The 21,817-nt window shown below is 45.3% G+C and overlaps 1 long non-coding RNA gene and 1 pseudogene across 2 annotated transcripts in view; both read left to right on the top strand.

Annotated features, from left to right (window-relative positions):
* The window catches only part of LOC310835984, a 948,096-nt gene that overhangs the window by 683,961 nt on the left and 242,318 nt on the right, over positions 1-21,817 (top strand). The window lies entirely within an intron of this gene.
* LOC310836056 (inositol polyphosphate 5-phosphatase OCRL-like) overlaps positions 12,438-21,817 on the top strand; it is a 58,063-nt pseudogene continuing 48,683 nt past the window's right edge. The window contains exons 1-4 of the transcript XR_014568654.1: positions 12,438-12,492; positions 13,350-13,456; positions 14,120-14,263; positions 16,109-16,218. The product of XR_014568654.1 is annotated as an inositol polyphosphate 5-phosphatase OCRL-like (transcript). The remainder of the gene's footprint in view (positions 12,493-13,349; positions 13,457-14,119; positions 14,264-16,108; positions 16,219-21,817) is intronic.

Here is a 21,817-nt window from a genome sequence, read left to right as displayed (position 1 = left end):
CCAAGAAGTAGAATGGAAGATCAAGTTAATGAAACAAAGATACTTTGAATCGGCAAATAAATGTGGAAAGCTGCTAGCATGGCAGCTGAAAAAGAGACAAAAGCTGAACACAGTAACAAATTTGGAAATTGAGGGAAGAACTATTCAGAACCCGATGGAAATTAGAAAGTGCTTCCAGAGTTTCTTCAAACAACTTTACACACAAGGGCCGCAAAATGATTCAGAGATAGATCAGTTTTTACAGAAGTATGGTTTACCAAAGTTGTCTCTTAAGAACAGAACAATCCTGAATTATAAAATAACACAATTGGAAATTGAGGAGGCCATTCAGAACATGCAACTGGGCAAGTCTCCAGGGCCAGATGGGCTTACCTCCAAATATTATAAGACATTGAAAGACTATTTGATGCATCCATTAATGGAGGTTTGCAATGAAATTATGGAAGGGAAAAAGGCACCGGAGTCGTGGAAAGAAGCTTTCATCACATTGATACCCAAACTAGAATCTGAAAAGACGCAACTCAGGAATTACCGCCCCATCTCCCTTTTAAACGTGGATTATAAAATATTTGCAGACATTTTAGCAAGAAGATTTTAAAAAGTACTAAATGAAGTAATCCATAAGGACCAAGCAGGCTTCCTCCCAGGTAGACATTTGTTTGCTAACACAAGGAACATTATTGACATTTTGGAACTTTTGCAAACAAATATTAATACAAAAGCTGTTTTAATCTTTATAGATGTGGAGAAGGCCTTTGATAACATCTCTTGGAAGTTCATGAAGAAAAATTTGGAAGGAATGGGAGTGGAGCGGGGGTTTTACAATGGGATAGAGGCAATTTATTCAGAGCAAAAAGCAAAATTGATAGTCAACAATGTGGTGACAGAAGAGTTCAGAATTGAGAAAGGAACACGACAAGGTTGCCCTATATCCCCTTTATTATTTATTTTGGTCCTGGAAGTGCTCTTGAATATGATTAGAGGAGAGGGTATCCAGTGGAAGGTATCCAGGTCGGAGCGGAACAATATAAACTGAAAGCATTTGCAGATGACCTAGTTTTGACCCTACAGGAGCCAGAGCCTAGTACTAAAAGGGTATTGCAACTGATTCAGGAATTTGGTCGAGTGGCAGGATTTAAACTTAATAAACAAAAAACTAAGGTTTGGGGGAATAATTTGACTTCTTTAGAGTCAGAAAGGTTTGAAAAAGAGACAGAATTAAATGTGGTCAAAAAAGTCAAATATCTAGGGGTAAATATAACAGTGAAGAACAGAAATTTATTTAAAGATAATTATGAAAAATGTTGGTCTGAAATAAAAAAAGACCTAGATGTCTGGTCAAGATTGAAACTTTCCTTGTCAGGACGTATTGCTGCTGTCAAGATGAACGTATTGCCAAAGATGTTTTTATTTCAAACTTTGCAAATAGTGGACAAAATGGAGTGTTTTGGGAGGTGGCAACGAGATATTTCTAAATTTGTCTGGCAGGGCAAAAAGCCCAGAATCAAGTTTAAGATATTAACTGATGCTAAAGAAAGAGGGGGCTTTGCCCTGCCAGACTTAAAGTTGTATTATGAATCAGCAGCCTTTTGCTGGTTGAAAGATTGGCTACTTCTTGAAAACACTGATGTTTTAGATTTGGAAGGATTTAATAATGCGTTTGGTTGGCATGCATATCTGTGGTATGACAATGTTAAAATACATAAGGCTTTCAAGAACCATGTTGTCAGAAAAGCAGTGTTTAATGTCTGGTCAAAATATAAGGACTTATTGGAAAGGAAAACCCCAAGGTGGCTATCACCAATGGAGGCTAAGGCCCCGAAAAGACTCAATATGGAGGCCAAATGGCCGAAATATTGGGAAATAATAGAAAAAGATGGTGACAACTGGAGACTGCAGAGTATGGAGAAACTAAAGGGGAAAGTGCGAAATTGGTTACATTACGCTCAGATTAAAGAAGTTTTTAAGTCAGATAAAAAATTAGGATTCCAGGTGGAAAAATCAAAGTTAGAAACAGAACTGTTAGAACCCAGCTCTAAGACACTTTCAAGAATGTATAATTTGCTGCTAAAATGGAATACACAGGATGAAACGGTCAAATCAGCTATGATAAAATGGGCACAGGACATAGGGTACATCATCATGTTTGCTGACTGGGAAAAGTTATGGACCACCGGTATGAAATTTACGGCATGTAATACCCTGAAAGAAAACATTATGAAAATGATATACAGGTGGTACATGACCCCAGTCAAGCTTGCGAAGATATATCATTTGCCTGATAATAAATGTTGGAAGTGTAAAGAGGCTGAAGGAACATTCTTTCACCTCTGGTGGACGTGCCCTAGAGTGAAGGCTTTCTGGGAAATGATATATAACGAGCTGAAAAAGGTATTTAAGTACACCTTTCTTAAGAAACCAGAGGCCTTCCTCCTGGGCATTGTCGGCCAAAGTGTGCAAAAGAAGGATCAAACTTTTTTTATGTATGCCACAACAGCAGCAAGGATACTCATTGCTAAGGGCTGGAAAACTCAAGATTTGCCCACACTGGAAGAATGGCAGATGCAACTGATGGACTATATGAAACTGGATGAGATGACCGGCAGAATCCGAAACCAGGGAGAAGAATTGGAGGAGGAGAACTGGAAGAAGTTTAAAGACTATCTACAAAAGCATTGTAAACTGTATGAATGTTAAGAAAAATGTATGATCTGCAACATCAGGGCTCCAACAAATTAATAATTTATATGTGTAAAAGTTAATGTAACTGAAAAATAAGATAAATTGTGGATAAATGGTACTCTATAATTAACCTTTGACAAGAGAAATTTAAAAGATTAAATTTGAGATTTGAATATTGGGAAATTGTAATAGACAAATTAAATTAAGTTAATAATTTGCTGGTAAAACTTATGAGTTTAGAGAGTAGGAACAAGAGGCGTGAGGAAGTCCAAGGATGTTTATGAAATGAGGATATCTGAATTTGGTATGTTTTTTTTACATATCTTTATTGTTAAACAAAAATTTAATAAATATTATAAAAAAGAAAAAAAAAAGAAAATCTCTACTCTTGATTCTTGTATCTCCAGAGTCTGCTGGAAATGCAGATTCAGTATTTTGTCTCTCTCTTCTTTTGTTCGGAGGGTAATCAGACAGTCTCTCACCCTGTTTTTTCTCCCTCCTCTTCCAAGTCTAAAGGCACTTACAATCTTAAAGTCTTGCTTAGCATCCAGGTTCCAAAAGTCTGCAAATTCTTGCGTAAGAAAGTCACTTAAACTGTCTTTTTCAAGTTCAGGTACTGCCCTGATCCTCAAATTAATCTGTTTTTCCTTAAGTTCAACCATAGACAGGAGCGTCCGGTGGTCCTCAAGTTGTTTACATAGTGGTGTAATCTTTTCCTCCACAGCCAAAGCTTTTTCCTGTGCTTCCTCAGCTGCCTTTTGGTTCAAAGTAGATTTTTGCAGCAGTCTTTCAATGGATTCTGTATTTGAGTTCAACTTTTGCCCCAAGCTATTAATGCTGGTAGTGTTTTGGTCGATTTTAGTTGTTTGTTCAGTAACTTGGTTACTTAGTTTTTCCAAGGTTTCATAAATTTTGCTTAATACTGAAGTAAAACTCTCTTCAGATGCCATTCCTTTAGGCCCAGCTTGTACAGGATCCTTTCCTTGTGTTGCAGTTTGTGCTGCAGTTTGTGCAGGGTCTTTTCCTTGTGGTACGGGGGGCCGGATGCGGATGCGCTGCGCTGCGCTGCTGTGATATGCTGGTCTGCGTCAGTCTAACCTTACCCGATCTTGTTGTCTTTTCCTGAGGCAAGTCTGCCATAACACTTTATCTGAGGATCAAGGTCAGTCCCACGGCTCGAAGCTTGTTTTGCAGTGGAAATTTCCCTGGCCAGTTAACAGTGGAAAATCCCCAACTAGTTGTAACAATTTCAGTATTCCTCTAGGGGGACACAGTAACAGTCAATGGAAACAATATAATGTCTTTTCCAGTTTTCCAAAGTCCCCCTTCGACAAAATAAGCAACAGTTTCAAATCCAGAGAAGTGTAGGAATGAAAATCACGGGAGACGAGTAGTAGGTGTCATGTGAGAGGCGTCTGCCGGGGAAGCCCCGGGAACTCTCTTTTATTGAATATTACAAACATTGCCACAGGTGTGGTTGTGGCTGATTGGTTGATACAAACACAAAGAAACTCATTGCCTATTGGTTAATGCAAATGCAAGGCGGGAATTACATGTGAGGGGTGGGAATTACATGTGAACATTAATCACTGGTAGATTAAAGGCTGGGAAACGAGGTTGGGACTAGACAGGCATGAAACCTGACAGGCATGATTGATCATAACATGAAAGAATACAATAATCAAGTTCTATAGATGTGGTCAGCTATGCATGGAGTACAAGTCACCATGAACTTTAGGTGAACGGAGCGATGAGGGAATGTCTTGGTGTTTGGAGCAGGTTCGTACAGTGTGTGCAGAAACAGAGAGAAGATTATAAGCGAGACTTCCCAGAATGCAAGAGAAAAGAAGCAATACTTCCCATAGCAAGACTTCCCATAAGGCCACAGTTATGTGTAGAAAGAGATGCAATGCTTCCCTATAATGCAACAGTTATGTGCAGAGGGAAAACATATGTGCAGAAGGAAAACTTCCCTTTATTTCCCTTCAGAATTAAAGTATCTCACTTGCAGAGTTAACTGTCAAAAAGTAACATTGTCCATAAACAGTGCGTCTCTCAGTACTGCGGTTTTATTGATCCTGGCAGTCTGTTCCCAGGGATTAAGTGGTGGTCTTTATTGTTAGGATATTTCCGTTCCACCTTAAGAGAGAGCAGGCTTGTGAGTCACAGAGTCTGCGCATGTCCTGTTTCTCAGGATGTTTAAGTTTGCTATTGCTTTCGTTTTCTCTCTCTGCGCCAGAACACGCTAGCAGTCGGTCATGCTTTTCTTTGTTCTGACCAATGCTGAATAAACATTCTAAATGATACTCTCCTGAGTGAAACTTTTGCTGTGTGAATTCTGCTGATAGAGTGTGCATCAGCCCAGGAATGTGGCAATCTGTTTCTGAGGCTTGGTGCCGCTAATTGCTGATACTGTGTGACTATGGGACATCAACAGATCGTCCGGAGACGACGTGGAGGCAGTGATGGCCTTTGTCTCCCTGGCAGTATCCCAACAACAGGTTTCGGGCCCAGATTCACGGCACTTAAAGGGGAGTAAGAATGAAAATGCAACAGACTACTTAGGCATGTGAAAAGCGAATGAGGAGGCTTTTCTGTTGGGCCGCGGCAAAAGGCCTTTGATGTTCCGGCAGGGCTTAATTGGCCTGGGAGCCGTGCCAGAGACTTCGTGATTAATGAGGAGCCAAGATTAAAGAGTCTTTGAGATAAAGAGAGAGGCTCGGGCTGAAGGAAAACCTGAAATGGAGTTTTTCCAAGCCTCTGCTGAATGCCCAAAGTTAAATGGGGGAAATTATCAGACCTGGGCAAAATGGTGTGAGAGTTTGCTGTGACAATTCGGAGTGTGGCATACTGTGAGTGACGCCCCTCCAGTTCCTCTGACAGATAGATGGAGGGCCCAGAATTCGAAGGCCATTGACATAATCGTCTTGTCCGTCTCTCTGGAGGAAATAAAAACGCTTGCTGGCAACGTGACGGCACGTAAGATGTGGAATGCTTTGAAGAAAGCTCATTTGCCAGTCATCCCAGCTCAGAGTCTGAATGCCCAGGGTGTGAATGCATTGGAAGTCCTGTCTGTTTCCCAGAATGCGAGTGAATGCAGGGATGCAGAGGGCACCGGTTGAAAGCTGCAGAGGGAGCAGACTGTGATGTCAGCCCAGGCAGCATTCCAGCCTCCAGGGGGAGCCCAGGAGTCGGCAGCTGAGAGCTCTGTTTCTCGTGGGAGCCAAGGTCATTGTCTTTGCAGAGGCCGGAAGGCCAGAGGTAAACAAAGACAGATGCCTGCAGATGGCCCGAAGCAGAGGGGGGGGGGTGAAGAACCCACGCCATTGGAAAACAAAGCGTTGTTAGCTGGCACTGCTTCACCAAAGGCTAAAGGCAAGTCTCATGGCCAGGAGCAGGGGGGCAAGCTGCAAAAGCCCACGCCGGTGGAAAACAAGGTTTTGCTTGTCAGAAAGACTGCTCCAAAGGCTAAAGCCAGGTTTATTGTGGACTCAGGTGCGAGCCGCCATTTATCGAAGGACAAGCATCTGTTTATCTCCTTCACACCTCAAGACGGAGAGATCCACCTGGCTGATGGAAAGACGTTGCAAATTGCAGGAGAAGGGACTGTTAAACTTGCAAGTTTGCATACAACCATCAGTAATGTACTTTATGTTCCAGGAGCTGCGGACAATTTGCTCAGTGTCCCACAGCTGACTGGGCGTGGTTTTGAGATTTCCTTCAAGAGGAGCGTCTGTGTCATCAGGAAAGGCAAAGAGGACATTTTGCATGCGAAATTTATGGATGGTTTATTCTGTATAACTTATGATGACAATGCTGTTATGTCTAGTGTTGATTCTTGTTGTGTTGCACAGACTAACTCTAAGTCCATTAAGTTCACCAAGAGTGTTGAGTACAATCCTAAGTGGGGGGAAAATGTGGGAATTTTCCAGAGTTACCCAGAGGAGGATGAAGGTGATGGGAAAAAGGCAGATGATGTTGAGGAAGCTGAGGATGATGATGATGATGATGATGATGATGATCAGAGTTTGGATTCCAGTTCAGTTGGTGGCACTGCTGCTGGTGTCAGCGACAGTGATGACACAGCAGACTACAAGAGCGTAAAGGCCTCAGTCAGACCATCTGATGCGTCTGACAATGAACTGGAAGAACCACTGTTCACCATTGGTCACTTTTCTCCTAAGAAGGAGGAGATGAGTCCAGAAGACTTACGTCTGGTTCGCAGGTCTGAGAGGGCGACCAAAGGCAGACCTCCAAAGAGATTTGCTGATGAGTTTGCTAAGACGGCAACTGCTGTTCTTAGTAGCTCAGAGAAGGTGTGGGAACCTTCAAGCTTCAAAGAGGTTCAGGAGTTAACCTCTAAAGATGCTGAGCCTTGGCTTAATGCCATGAAGGCTGAAGTTGATTCCTTGAACAGGAACCAAACTTGGGAATTGGTACCAGTAGTTCCAGGAATGAGACTGGTTGGCAGCAAATGGGTCTTCAAGGCCAAGACAGACGAGAATGGCAAGGTTGTCAGACACAAAGCCAGATTGGTTGCCAGAGGTTTTTCACAGGTACCAGGACAGGATTACCACGAGACCTACTCACCCACCGTCAAATATGAGAGCATTCGGCTGATGCTCAAGATAGCTGCCGAGGAGAAACTGCATGTTTCTCACCATGACATTAATACAGCTTTTTTGTACGGGATTCTGGGGGAGGAGCTGTATATGCTTCCACCTGATGGAATGCAGATACAGAAGGGAATGGTCTGTAAACTGCGGAAATCCTTATATGGTCTCAAGCAGAGTGCCAGGTGTTGGAACACAAAACTCACTGAGACATTGCTTTCTCTAGGTTTTCACCAGGGCAAAGCTGATCCGTGTGTGTTTGTCAAAGAGGAGGGGCAAAACAAACTGTATTGTTTATGTTTTGTTGATGATCTTCTTCTGTTTTGGAAGAATCAGGCTTTTTACCAAAGCACCCTAGCTCAGCTGAAGGAGCACTTTGACATGAAGGATCTTGGTGAGGTATCCAACTATCTTTCTCTGCAGGTGGAGAGGGACCGAGCAGGTAATTTTCTGGTACACCAAACACAGAAAATTGCTGATGTATTAACCAGGTTGAATTTGGTTGATGCAAACCCAGCAGACACACCGATGGTGACAGGTTACCAGGTAGATAGTACTGCTGAAGCGTTTTCTGACACTACGCTGTACAGATGCATTCTAAGCAAGTTGAATTTCATTGCTAGATGCTCAAGACCTGACATTGCTGTAAGCACTAACCTGCTTAGCAGACATGCTAACAATCCTACTGTTCAGGATTGGAAAGCTCTGAAGCGCATAGCCCGCTATTTGAAAGGGACTATGCACTACAGGCTGAGGTTCACCAGTCAGAAGACTGGAGGTCTTGAAATCTTTGCAGATGCAAGTTTTGGAAGTGATACCACGGATGTTACAAGCACTTCTGGAGTATGCTACATGTACAACCACTGTCTATTTGACTGGTTGTGCAAAAAGCAGACAACAGTGAGCCTAAGTTCCTGTGAAGCAGAACTCAATGCTCTGTCATTTTCACTCTTGGATTGTGAATGGTTGGTGCAACTGTTTAAGGACATCGGGGTTTCTGTGAAATGTCCTATACAAGTGTATCAAGACAATAGATCCTGTTTGGCTTTGCTGAACTCAGAGAGTTGCAAGCAAAGAACCAAGTACTTGCAGATTAAGCTACATTGTGCAAGAGAGTGTATTCAGAAAGGACTGATTCAGGTGTCCTACATGCCAGGAAATGAAATTCCTGCTGATCTGTTGTCTAAGGTTGCTAACAGAGAACAACTTAAGGTTTACGTACAGAATTTGCAATTGGGTGAACCACAGGTACTACAGGTTACACGGAAAGGGGGAGGATGTTAGGATATTTCCGTTCCACCTTAAGAGAGAGCAGGCTTGTGAGTCACAGAGTCTACGCATGTCCTGTTTCTCAGGATGCTTAAGTTTGCTATTGCTTTCGTTTTCTCTCTCTGCGCCAGAACACGCTAGCAGTCGGTCATGCTTTTCTTTGTTCTGACCAACGATGAATAAACATTCTAAATGATACTCTCCTGAGTGAAACTTTTGCTGTGTGAATTCTGCTGATAGAGTGTGCATCAGCCCAGGAATGTGGCAATCTGTTTCTGAGGCTTGGTGCCGCTAATTGCTGATACTGCGTGACTACGGGACATCAACAGATCATCCGGAGACGACGTGGAGGCAGTGATGGCCTTTGTCTCCCTGGCAGTATCCCAACATTTATTCCCTTTACTCTCCTTTTTTTTTGCAGGCAAAAAATACTTTCTCCTCTTCCCTCCCCTCTCCTGCAATTCGGGGGGGGGGGATTCTTTTAGTCTGATGTTAGGATTTAAGTCCTTTTAGACACAACTCTCCAGGTGGTCCTCTAGTTGCTTAAAGAGTCTTTGCTTTGATCTATATACAGAAAACGGAAGTCGGACTTCCTGTTTACGCCTTCCCGCTTCAGTGCCAAATTAATCCTTTTTTCTTATATTCCCCAATCTTAAACTTGACCTACTCACGGGTAGCTGTTTGTTAGCCGAATTGTCACAGGAAAAAGGTCAGCGCTCTCTGGCAACAGCTGTGCGGCTTCACTCCACGGAAAGAGCAGTTGGCTCTCAGCACCATGCCAAACCCCCGTTACGCTCCGGACCCCCTTGCGGGGTTCCCTCACAAATTGGGGGGCGCTAATGGTGCTCGCCGAGTCCCACGGTCACAGGCTTCTCCTGCCTGTGAATTTCAAAGGGGTCCCCGCTTCGCTGTAGCGGCAAGACCCAATTTCCGCGGAGTTACTCCCTCGAAGTTAGAGGGAATCCGCCATTGCCGATGGAAGTCTCGCAATATTTCAGCCGTATCAAACCTGACTGAACACTTTGACATACATTCTGGAAAAGTATGTGTAGATGCTTGGTTCTGGCCTTAAACTGCCCAGATTCTGCTAGCTTCAGACAGGGTTGATTGTCTTCCTAAACAGTGATGGGCAAGCTACAATCCCCACAGATCTCTTGCACCAAGCATCTATAGAACTCCAGTTCCCGGCACAAATTTGACAGTGTGCTGAACTCAGCCTCAGTAGAGAACAGCGCAACGAGACTTTGCTTCCGGGACTTCCACCCAACAAGAGATTTCCCAAACTTTATTACCACCCCGGATACGGACTTCCTGTCATCCAGATTTGCCCAGTCGCTGTCTGCCCAGAATGTGAACTTCGTCTCACCTGCAGCTGACAGTTTGAGACTGAAGTCTTTGGTATCCTGCAGGTAACGCAGTAAACGCTTGATACCATGCCAGGCACTTACACTGGGCTTTGAAGCTTCCCTACTGAGCTGATTGGTAGCAAAAGCAATGTTTGGTCTGCTCCATTGGGACAGATACAACAGACTACCCAGAGCTGACTGAAAGAGCACAGCGTTCTCGAACTCAGCACATTCTGCTTGCTGACTGTCCATCATATAGCTTGTCTCCATGGGTGTCCTAACCCCTGCACAATCAGACATTCTGAACTTCTCAAGCAACTGCTCTATCTTGCCTTTCTGACTGAGCAAGAAGCTACCATCCTCAGTTCTAGCTATCTCCACGCCCAGGTAGATCTTTACTGCACACAGGTTCTTGAGCTGAAACCGCTTCCCTAGCTCTTTGGCAAACTTCTGTACCTGTTTGTCGGCCCTTGCGTTGTAAATGATGTCATCAACAAAGATTAACACCATTTCCTGTGACTCTCTTGACCCTTTAAGGTACAGGCAGCTGTCAGCAAGACTCTTCCTGAAACCTAGCTTCTCTAAAGCTTCATTCAGGCACAAGTTCCAATTCCTGGCCGATTGTTTCAAACCGTAAATTGACTTGTGAAGTCTCCATACAGTACCTTGCTCATTGCCCTCAAACCCTGTAGGAGGAAGCATGTACAGATCCTCCTGGAGGTCTGAGTTCAAGTAGGCTACATCCACATCAAAGTGATGCACCAGCAAACCTCTTTGTGCAGCAATGGCTAAGAGCATGCACAGAGTTTCACGTCTGGAAGTAGGAGCATATACCTCAGTATAATACAGCCCCTTCCACTGCGTGAACTCTCTGGCTACTAGCCTAGCCTTGTACTGTGGTTCTCCAGTTGCTGTGGGTTTAAGACAGTAAACCCAGCGGCTACTCACGGCCTGTTTGCCCGCTGGCAACTTCGTGAGGGAGAACACACCTAGAGACTCCATTGAGCTCATCTTCTTTTGCATCGCCTCATGCCATTTCCTGGCTTCTTCCTGAGGCAGTTTCTGAACATCCTCGAAACTCTCAGGTTCACACTGTGCCATACCAACCCACACACTAGTGACTGCAAACCTGTCAGGAGGTTTTCCTTTTGTTGCCCGAGTTGAACGGCGCAACCCAACTTCAGATACCCCCTCTGACCCACTAGGGCCAGCCAGAACGTCCTTGGCATCAGAGAGCTCCCCCTCTGACTTGCTGCACCGTCTGGACTTCTCAGCTGACCTTATAGGAGAAGAAGGAGCACTGCTGTGTTCAAGCTTTACAGCCTTAGGAGAAGTTCTCCCCTCTATCTGATCTGGGTCTGGACTCTGTGCCTCAACAGAAGGTTCAAACTCTTCCTCTTCTTCATCAGCAGAGTCAAGCAGACTCTCTGAAAGAATATCAGGGTTCCCATGCATGCGTGTCCACCCACTCTGCTCACAGAATTCAGGACTGTTGCTGAGCAGAATTCTGGACTGATTCCCTGATGGATAAGCAAATCTCCACCCCTTGGTCCCTGGCTCATACCCACATTTAATCATCTTTTGGGACCTAGGGCCACCCTTTCTGCGTTTGGCCTTTGGTATGAGGACCCAAGCCTCACAGCCAAAAACACAGAAGAAATGCACCTTGGGCTTCTTGCCATGCAGCAGAAAATAGGCTGTGTCCCCTACCACTGAATTAAATGACCTGTTCAAGGTAAAACTGGCCTTCCGCCAAGACTCCCCCCAAAAGCGCTGTGGGAGCCCAGCATCAAACAGCAACGCTGCAGACATCTCCTGCAGCGTTCTGTTCCAGCGTTCTGCAACGCCATTCTGCTGGGGACTGTGTGGAGCTGTCAACCTGTGTTGAATTTCCTTCTGGTGGAAGAAACTTTGCAGCGCAGACCCGGTGAACTCTCCGCCACGGTCGCTCTGAAAGTTTCGCATTCGTGTGGAAAACTGCAGTTCCACTGCCGCAATCCAATTTTTGATTAGCAGCGCAGCCTCACTCTTGTGTTTAAGAGTGAACAGTCAGCCATTCCTCGAAAAATCATCTATCAGCACCAATGCAAATTTGGCCCTGCCCAGATTGGTTACTGACATCGGGCCACACAAATCTGCATGTACTAACTGAAAAGGCCTAGTGGTCATCCTTTCAGACCTTGGGTATGGGCACGTTTTCACCTTTGCGTGCTTACACGCTCTGCACTCAAGAAACTTAGCACAGGATTTCATTTTGCACCCCTCAGTGCATTCTGGGATCTTCTTCACGTAACCCCATGACACGTGAGCCATACGTCTATGCCAGAGATGAGCACACGCATCATGGACTGGAACATTGGCACATTACGCTTGAGCTGCCTCCATGGCATCTGGACCTGCAAGAGAAGCTTCTAGCACAAACAGCCTATCTTTACATTCCACACTGACTAGTTGTTGCCTATCCCTGGAAATAGAACACATATTATTCTCAAAACAGACTCTATAATTGTCAGCAACAAGAGCGGTGATGGATAGCAACGCACAGGACAGTCCAGGAATGACAAACGCCTGTATCAAATTCTGTAAGAAAGAACAAAACAGTGAGCCAGTCTGCGTCAGAGCACGCTTAGTCCCATCTGTCAAACAGACAGATTTTCCAGAGACTATAGAGGTGCAGTTCCTCAGAAAACCACCAGAGGGCACGAGATGATGCAAAGCTCCTGAGTCAATCACAAAAAACAGCACAGCGTCCTGTTCACAGCTCCTGATTCTTGCCATAGAAGCTGCTAAATGTTTATGTTCAGGGCCGTCTCTGCCAGCTGTCTTTGGCTTTTGCTTCCCACGTTTCAAAGAGCTCTTAATCTGGTTGCTCCGGGAACAACCTTAGGCCCTTCCTGCACCTCCACTGGGCAATCTCTCACGAGGTGGGAGCGAGAGCCATACCGATAACAGCGGCATGTAGCAAAAGCTCTCACAGCTTCCCCTCCAGCCATTCCTGCACTCACTGCACCCCCACCTTTGGGTGCACAGCTTGGGCCTGCATGCTCCCCAGCACTCTGGTTTTGGGCCTCTACATGACGTGGCCTCTCGGAGACAAAGCAGCAACTCCCAGCTGTATCTTCAGGAATGTGGCCTTCAGCCCCCACCGGGTCCTCGGCTTCCCCTCGGCCCTTGGCTCCTGCTGAGCTTTCACACAGACACTTCAGCACCTGCCAGGTGGCCTGAGCAGTCTTGAGACCCTCCAGGTGGGGCAACAGCAAAGCATCCACACTTGCTCTCAGCATACAGAGCTCTCACTGCTCTCTCTGCTCTCAGCAGAGCAGCCTCCACGTCTGCTGCACCAGCTCCAGCAGCAGCTTTCATGGGTGGGGCCAGCTCCTTCTGGAATGGACTCCAGAGCCCTGTGGCCAAAAACAACCCCCGTGCTCTTCTGGCCCAGATTTCCCAGTTCTGGCTGTTGAGCTTCTCAACCGGGACATCATAAGATTCCTGGAGAGCAGCCATCTCCTCCCCCAGTCCTCCCTTGGGGCTCAGAAGTACTCACGCGTACCAGCCAGCTTCTGAGGAGAGTCCTCCAGCGACACTTTGCAGCACACAGCTTGCAGCCAGTGAGACCCCCTGCTTTCCTCCAGGCAGGGTCTCAGAGCTGGGCTTCCTTCTTCAGCAGCCAAAAGCTTTTCAGCACACAGCACATAAAAGCAGGCTTTCTCTGACAGCGTAAAAACTTCGGCTCCATAGCTTCTGAAAGTAATTTATTGCTCAGAGAGATAACAGTCCGGCGGGCTTTCCTTGCTGCGCCAGGCCTTCAAAGGCATTCCAAAGCTCTGAGCAAAAGCAGAGTCTAGCAGTGGTCAGAAAATAAGTCTCTGTGCGTCGATATGCATAAATCAGGCTCTCACGCAGAGTTACTAAAACTAAAAGCACTTTATTTATAGCAGAAACTATCCATTATCTAGTAGAGTACGGAACATCGTACAAACGTGTCTGTCCCAGACAAAAACAAAAGCAGAATAGAACAAAGGACTGAGACTCTCGGATGTGACGCAGAGTCTCTCCACCCCACTGTAGGCAGGACGCACATTCTGAGCTGTTTAACCTTGTAAGCTCAGGTTCTCCTCACACATACTGCCCAATCCTAGTTATCAGTCTTACTACATATTGCAGGAAGTGGCAGCAGGCTGCCCCCCGCCCCCCGACCCTGTGAGCTAGCCTGTAGCTGTGGTTTCATTACTTTTTTCCAGCATTGTCATCTGGTTGGGTGATCTGAACTACAGGCTTTGCCTTCCTGATGCCAACGATGTGAAAACTCTGATCACTAAAAATGAACTTCAGAGACTTCTGACCTACGACCAGGTGAGAGAGATATTTGTGTTATATGTGGTGGTTTAAGATATTGCCCTGTTTATTTCCTCTGTCTGGGATACCCCAGCCTAGGCTAGAGAAACCACTTTCAGGCAGTTAGGAGCAAAGTGTAGCTATAACATAGAATGACTGTGACTTCTACAAATGCTTTTTAAGGTTGTAGTTTTGTGCAACCTTAATTAGAAGCAAGTCCCAATTAAGTTGGAGGGTTGCCTTGGAATAAATAGGACTGCTCTGCAATTTCCCAGTTAAAGGGCTTTCCTAGCTCAGCACACGCTCCAGATGTTTGTTGGACTCCCATCAGCCCCAGCATAGCTGCTGTCCAGCAATATCTAAAGGTCTAAGGTTTCCTGCTCTAGGTTTTGCATCTATCTGGAAAATCTGCATTGCTCACATGTTCTTATCAGCAGATACTTCCATTAAATCAAATTAAATTGCTGATGCTTTTTGTTTTTAATTTTTCTCTCCAAGGTTTGTGTGTTCATAATGTTTACGACCTTTCTCCCACTTGGCATAAGGATCATTGGTATTTTGTGTTGAAACAGAGGCCTGATTGCTGCACCTTATGGTGGATTTAAACTTTGTGAGTGTAGTCATGCCTTAGCCCTTTTAGAAGGATGCTGCAAGGAAGGCAAGGGGGGCAGCCTCAGACTTGCAACATATGCAAAACCATCATAAAACATTAAAAACTTCCCTAAAGGTTGTATAGTTACTTATCTCCTTGACATCTGACGGGAGGGTGCCCCACAGGGCAGGTGCCACTACTCAGAAGGCCCTCTGTCTGGTTCCCTGTAACTTCGCTTCTCACAGTGAGGAAACCGTCAGAAGGCCCTCAGTGCTGGACCCTGATGCCTGGGCTGAACAATGGGGATGGAGACACTCTTTCAGGGCTGAGGCCATTTAGGGCTTTAAAGGTTGGCACCAACACTTTGAATTGTGCTCAGAAATGTACTGGGAGCCAACGCAGGATGCAAAAGGATGGTTTTGCAGTTGTTCGTAGTGTTGGGATGTATTCTGGTGGTTTTTAACAGTTTGTATGGATTATTGGTACATATAACATTGTCTGTTGTAGGTATGGCTAACCTGTGGTCTGCCAGATGTTACTGAGCTGCAGTTCCTGTTAGCTCCAACCATCATGGCCAGTAATCAGGGATGATGGGAATTGTAGTTCTGCAGCACTGTGAGGGCCACGTGTCTGCTACTCCTGAGTTAGAGGATTTTCCTGTCGTGTGATGCAGCAAAGTAATTTAAGATGACTAGGGGCAAAAATGCACAAGCATCCTGTACCTTTAATAATTGTGTATAAGATAGGATTTCAGCAGGTATACCCCTTTTTTTGCACATGGCTAACCTACTAGTAGGGACGCGGGTGGCGCTGTGGGTTAAACTACAGAGCCTAGGGCTTGACGATCAGAAGGTTGGCAGTTCGAATTCCTGCGACGGGGTGAGCTCCCCTTGCTCTCTCCCTGCTCCTGCCAACTTAGCAGTTCAAAAGCACATCAAAGTGCAAGTAGATAAATAGGTACGCCTCCGGCAGGAAGGTAAATGGCGTTTCTGTGCACTGCTCTGGTTCGCCAGAAGCGGCTTAGTCATGCTGGCCACATGACCCAGAAGCTGTACGCCGGCTCCCTCGGTCAATAAAGCGAGATGAGCACTGCAATCCCAGAGTCGGCCACAACTGGACCTAATGGTCAGGGGTCCCTTTACCTTTACCTTTACCCTACTAGTACTTCACCTTGGTCTTCCAGCACAACAGTGGCTGTTAATAGACTCCATTGTCAGGCAACAGGGGGTCTTCTGCTTCTCTGCTGATAAGCGATTTCTTTTTGGCTTTAGCTAAACATTCAGCGTACCAAAAAGACAGCTTTTGCTGATTTCACAGAGGGAGAGATCAAGTTCATCCCGACGTACAAATTCGACTCTAAAACAGATCGCTGGGACTCCAGGTAAGCGCCTGCTTGATAGCTGAGCCTTTGTAAGTAAGTCCTCTAAATCATTCTTCTGCAAGGCTTGTTTGTTTTTCCTAGTCTGCTGAGATGCTAGTAGTGTCCTGCCTTTCCATTCTCTTGAGCAGGCTAGTAAAAAAAAATATTTTAAAAATTGCTTTCTGCTAAGCAAGCTGGTGGAGGAGGGATAGAGTTGAGGGCTGGATGGACTTCCATTCCTCTGCAGCCAGAATGGACATCAAGCAAAGGAGGAAGAGAGAGATCCAGCTCTCCTTCACCTGCTCACTTTGCTTGCATGGAATTCCTGGTTACCAAAGGCTGCTAGGCAAGTTGTGAAATGCAAGGCTGTGATATGTTGTCTTCCTCAACCCATCCCTGCTCAAAGTCTCTGGAAATGTTTCGGCTCCTTTTCCACAAGCAGCCTTTCCCCCACATTTGTCCTGATAACCAGCATCCTCTGTTTCATGGTGTGTATAACCGGTGTTGCAGTTCATTGAAAGGTGCAGCAGGCTGAATGACAATCCTGTTTGTGTCAAGGAAGTCTGGGAATTAGACTTGGTGCTCTCTCAAGATGAGTCTGCCAGGGCATAAGAACGTGAGAGCAGCCCTGCTGGATCAGGCCATTGGTCCATCTGGCCCAGCATCCTGTTCTCACATTGGCCAATGAGATGCCTCTTGGGGAGCCCACAAACAGGACCTGAGTGCAACAACACACTCCCCTCCTCCAAGCCATACTGCTTCTGTTGGGGGAGTATGTTCTGTGGCCATTATGGCTAGTAGCCATTGAGCCTCATCATCCATGATTTTGCATATTATTGTGGTTATTGACAACTGTAAGAAGCCACCTAGGCCTGCTAGTTTAATTTCTCTTGCTGTGGTAATGGGGAAATCAAAAGGACAGGCGGAACATGTAGTGACGAAGCCGGAAAACGGCAGGCTCCTTTGGGCAGCATTTCAGGTGCCAGAAAGGGTATTTTTACATTTCTTGAAGCTTGGATCACTGAACAAAAATACCGGGGCCCATTGCTTTTGGGAAGGATCATAATTTGATCCTAATTTGGATCGTAATTTGGATCATAATTTGGTGGTGTGCCATATGCTTTGTATGCAGAGTCTCAAGTTGAAACTCTATGGCACCTCCACCTGAAAAAGGATTGGGCCACAGAGAGCTGCTGCCAGCCAGAGTAGACTTAATTAATTAATTGGGGGGTTGGAAGGGATCATGAGGGTCATCTAGTCCAACCCCCTGCAATGTAGGAGTCAAAACTGGGGTAGGTCAGAAATCCATTCTGACCTGGTAGAAGGCAGCTTTTGATTTCCTAACAACTCTCTCCATGAGGCAAAATACCTGCACACCTGCAAGGTCCGCCCCTTCAGAAGTTGGACTCCCAAGCCCCATCATTGTCGCGAATTCCTCGCGGCGCTTTCAGCAGAAACGCTCAAAATCCCAGGTTTTTTTCAGTGCAGTCTTTTTAATGTGAGCTATATACAAGTATTTACAAAAACAGTCCATACAGAGTACCTGCTCCTTAAGGCAAACAAATACTCTCCACCACAGCACCACCACACCACAGCACAACCACCACACCACACCACAACCACACCACAACCACACAACTGTTGCACAGGCTTTCCTTTTAAAAACAGGTGATAGCCAATCACATTCCCGCTGAGTCACTCTGACCCAGCACTTCACAGAGTATTGCATCAGCCTGTTGAAGCCTGCAGACTTACTCATCATCCTGCGAATCCCAACACTCCTCCTTAAGTCAAAGGCTTGAGACCTAATAATTCTCTTAAGTCTTGAAATTTAGTAGCATCCAAACATTTTGTATACAAATCCGCCACATTACATTTCGTGTTACAGTGCTGTACCTTTAACACATTTCTTTCCAAAGCATTTTTCACATTTCCGTATCTTATAGCAATATGTTTACTCTTGCTCTTAAAGTTCTGTTGGTTAGCAAGCTGTTGTGCAGCCATGTTGTCACTTAGCACAGTGATTGGCATTTCAGAAGGTATTCCAAGTTCTTTTGTTAGACAAGCAAACCACTCTATTTGTGACACACATTCACTTATGGCTGAGTACTCTGCTTCACAAGTACTTGTGGAAACAAATGTTTGTTTCTGGGATTTCCACTGAACCAGGGCATTTCCAATATATATGGCATAGCCAGCACCAGTTTGTAATCATTTGTGCCTTTCAGATACCTTAGGATTCTTTTAAGTGCTACCCAATCTCTCTGAGCCGGGTCTGCACTTCTTTGGCTTAACATGTGCACTGCCAATGTTATGTTGGGCCTTGTCCAACAACTTAAATATAACAGAGAACCCAACAGAGAATGAAACGCTGTTGCATTCTCACATTTTTGTCCTTCTGGTTCATTTTTGTACTGGGTAGTCATGGGAGTGTCAACCTCATTTGCCCTCTCCATTCCATATGTCTTCAGTAGCTTTTCGATTTTTTACTTCTGACTCAGATAGCAGACTGAACCTCTACTCCTAAGTAATTCTGAATCTCTCCCAAATACTTCAGTTTGTATTTGTTACCTAGGCTGTTTATAAACCAAGACACTTGCTTTTGTGCAGTTGTTATTAGACAGATATCGTCAACATACAAAAGTAAATAACAAACACTTCCTTGCACCATTGCTGAATATAAACAGGAATCAGCCAGGCTTTGTTTGAATCCCATCTTTTTCAAAGTTGTGTCTATGCATTCATGCCATAGACGTGCACTTTGGTGTAAACCGTATAGTGCCCTTTGCAGCTTTAACACCATGCTGTCTTTTTCCAGCTCATAACCTGGTATTTGCTGTAAATACGCCGCGGTGTCAATAGGAGCATTTAAATATGCTGAGGCAACATCAAAATGATTAACCTTTAACCCTCTCAGACTTGCCATTGCTAAAACTGATTTTACTGTTTCAGCCTTTGCTGTTGGGGCAAACACTTCATCATAATGTATCATTTTCCTTTGTGTAAAGCCCCTTGCAACCAACCTGGCTTTCCTCTGACAACTACCATCAGCCAGCTTTTTCACTTTAAAAACCCACTTACAGCTTATGGGCTTTTTACCTTCAGGCAATTCTGTAGGTACAAACACATTGTTGTTTAGCAGAGAGTTATACTCTGCCTGCATTGCCTTTAACCACGCCTCTTTCTCTAGAGTAGGTAACTCTTGCACTTCTTCAAAGTTTTCTGGCTCAGTTACACAAACCTGGTTTATGGTGGCTGGGAACCCATAACGGTCTGGAGGTTGACCTTTATTACTTCTTGCAGACCTCCTTGGTTCATTAATCTCACCCCCTGGGCTACCTTCAGGACTGCTTTTGGGGTGGATTGATTCTGGAGATTTACCTCCTCCTGTCCCTGTTGCACTTTATTTTCCCCACTGCTCCATGCTAGCAGCTGGAGAAAAATGCTCAACCTTTACCTCCTCCCTTTCAGTTTCTCTGGGAGAGCTGCCAATTCTTAGCTTTGTTTCAGCTGCCTCAACAGGTACGCTCGGCAGTAAAACTTTTTCTGGCAGCAGGTTTGCATGTATCTTGGGCCAATTTCTTTGCTCATTAAAGCTAGCTGATCGACTATAACTCAAAAGATTTTTATCATCTTCAAACCTGTAGGCTTTCGTACCACTTTCATACCCAAGAAATAGCAACTGCTGTGCCCTTTTCCCACCTTTTCTTCGGTTCTTTACAGGTATGTCAACCCACGCCTTTGCCCCAAAGATTCTCAAATGTTGCAAACTGGGACTTTTGTTATAGAGAATTTTATAGGGTATGTCATCTAGTACCCTTGACCACAAGCGATTCCCAATATAATTCGCAGTCTTAATACTCTCAGCCCAGTACTTCATTGGAAGATTTGCATCTGCTAACAATGCTTTCATTTGTGTCTGCAAGACACCTCCCCTACGCTCTGCTACTCCGTTCTCCTGAGGCGTTGCCACATTGGTAAGCCTATGTTTAATCCCTTGGGAACGCAACCAGTTTCTTAGAGAGCTTGCCATAAACTCTCCTCCCCTGTCTGTCTGAATAGAGCACACCTTTTCGCCAAGTTGCCTTTCTACCCTTCTTACCCAGAACTTCAAAGTTTGGGCAACGTCAGACTTTTGCTTTAATGGATAGACCCAGCCAAATCTAGAATAGTCATCCACTAGGATCAAACAGTACTTGTTATGGGAGACACTTGGTGGAAAAGGACCAGTTACATCAGCATGAATCAACTCCAGTGGTTTTTTGGTTTCTCTCTGGCTTGCTCTTGCTACTGGGCAAGCCCTTCTTTTAACCTCCTTGCAGATATTGCAGTCTAAGTAATTATCACAACTTTTAATGTTTTTCATCCCCCCACACAACTCCAATGTTTTGTTCAGCACCTTAAAGCTAGCATGAGCCAGACGCCTGTGCAGGAGATGAATACACATATCATGGGTTGGGACATTTTGCACATTCGCAACCTTAGACTCACACTGCAGTACATACATATTAGTTCTAAGGTTAGCATTTGCCAACACTGCCCCATTTTGCTTTATCTGTCACTGACCTCCCACAAAGTTTACTTCAAAGCCTGCTTTTGCCAAGTCTGGAATACTCAGGAGATTGTTTTGCAAACTAGGCACACACAACACATTCCTGAATGCGTGTCCCAGCTGTGGGAACACACCTCCCCCTCACAAACCACATTAGCTTTCTGGCCCGTAGCAAGACTTACATGTTTTTTGTTTTAAGCCCTAGCATCAGTTAGCAATCCTTTTCTTTTACAAGAAGAAGCTCTTCCTTTTCTTGACCATCTGCTCTTCCACAGCTCTTCCTTTTCTTGACCATCTGCAGACACCCAAGCGGTAGACTCTCTCTCTGCTGCCTCCTGTGCTTCTGCTGTTTTTGTTGTTTTCTCGGGCAGTCCCGCAGCAGATGTCCACTGGACTTGCAGCAAAAACACCTTTTTACTTTGTTGACCACTGGCTGGTCTGCAGCAGCTCCTCCTGGCTGTTTCTCCGACTCCCGACACCTCTGCTCTTACCGGTTGTTGTTCCCTCTGGGATGCTCCAACAGCTGGGCTGAGGTCATCTTTTGCTCTGAGCGCCTGTCCTCCTCTGCATACAACTGTCCAGTAATGTATTCCAGAGTCAGCTTATCAGTCTCTACAGGCTCGAGGGAATTGACCAGCATATCATAGCTGTCATCAAGGGAACTCAGGACTATAAAGACTTTGTCCTCTTCCCCCACAGGCCTCCCTCTTAAGGCTAGCTCCTGGAAACAGCCTGTTAGGAATTTTAGGTGGTTCACCAGGGAGTCCCCCGGTTTCTTCCAACACCGGTACAGTCTCCTGGTCAATGTTATCAGTGAGCCAGCTGTCTCTTGCACATGGACAGCCTTGAGCGCATTCCACGCCTCACTTGCCGTCACCTTATCAGCTACGTAGACTAGCTGGCTGTCGTCCACTCCAAGAATGATAATAGCCAAAGCTTTCTCATCCTTTTCTAGCTGGGCCTCTGCTAGTGCCAGCTTTTCATCGTCGTCCTCATCCTCCTCAGGGGGCTGCGGTGGAGTTTCCACCACCTTCCACAGGCCCTCACGCTTGAGGAAGTGTTGCATGC

The sequence above is a fragment of the Podarcis gaigeae genome (assembly GCF_964106915.1).
Source record: "Podarcis gaigeae genome assembly, chromosome: W".
Lineage (NCBI taxonomy): Eukaryota > Metazoa > Chordata > Lepidosauria > Squamata > Lacertidae > Podarcis > Podarcis gaigeae.
The sequence above is the reverse complement of the archived record's forward strand: the minus strand, read 5'-3'. Positions and strand labels throughout refer to the sequence as shown.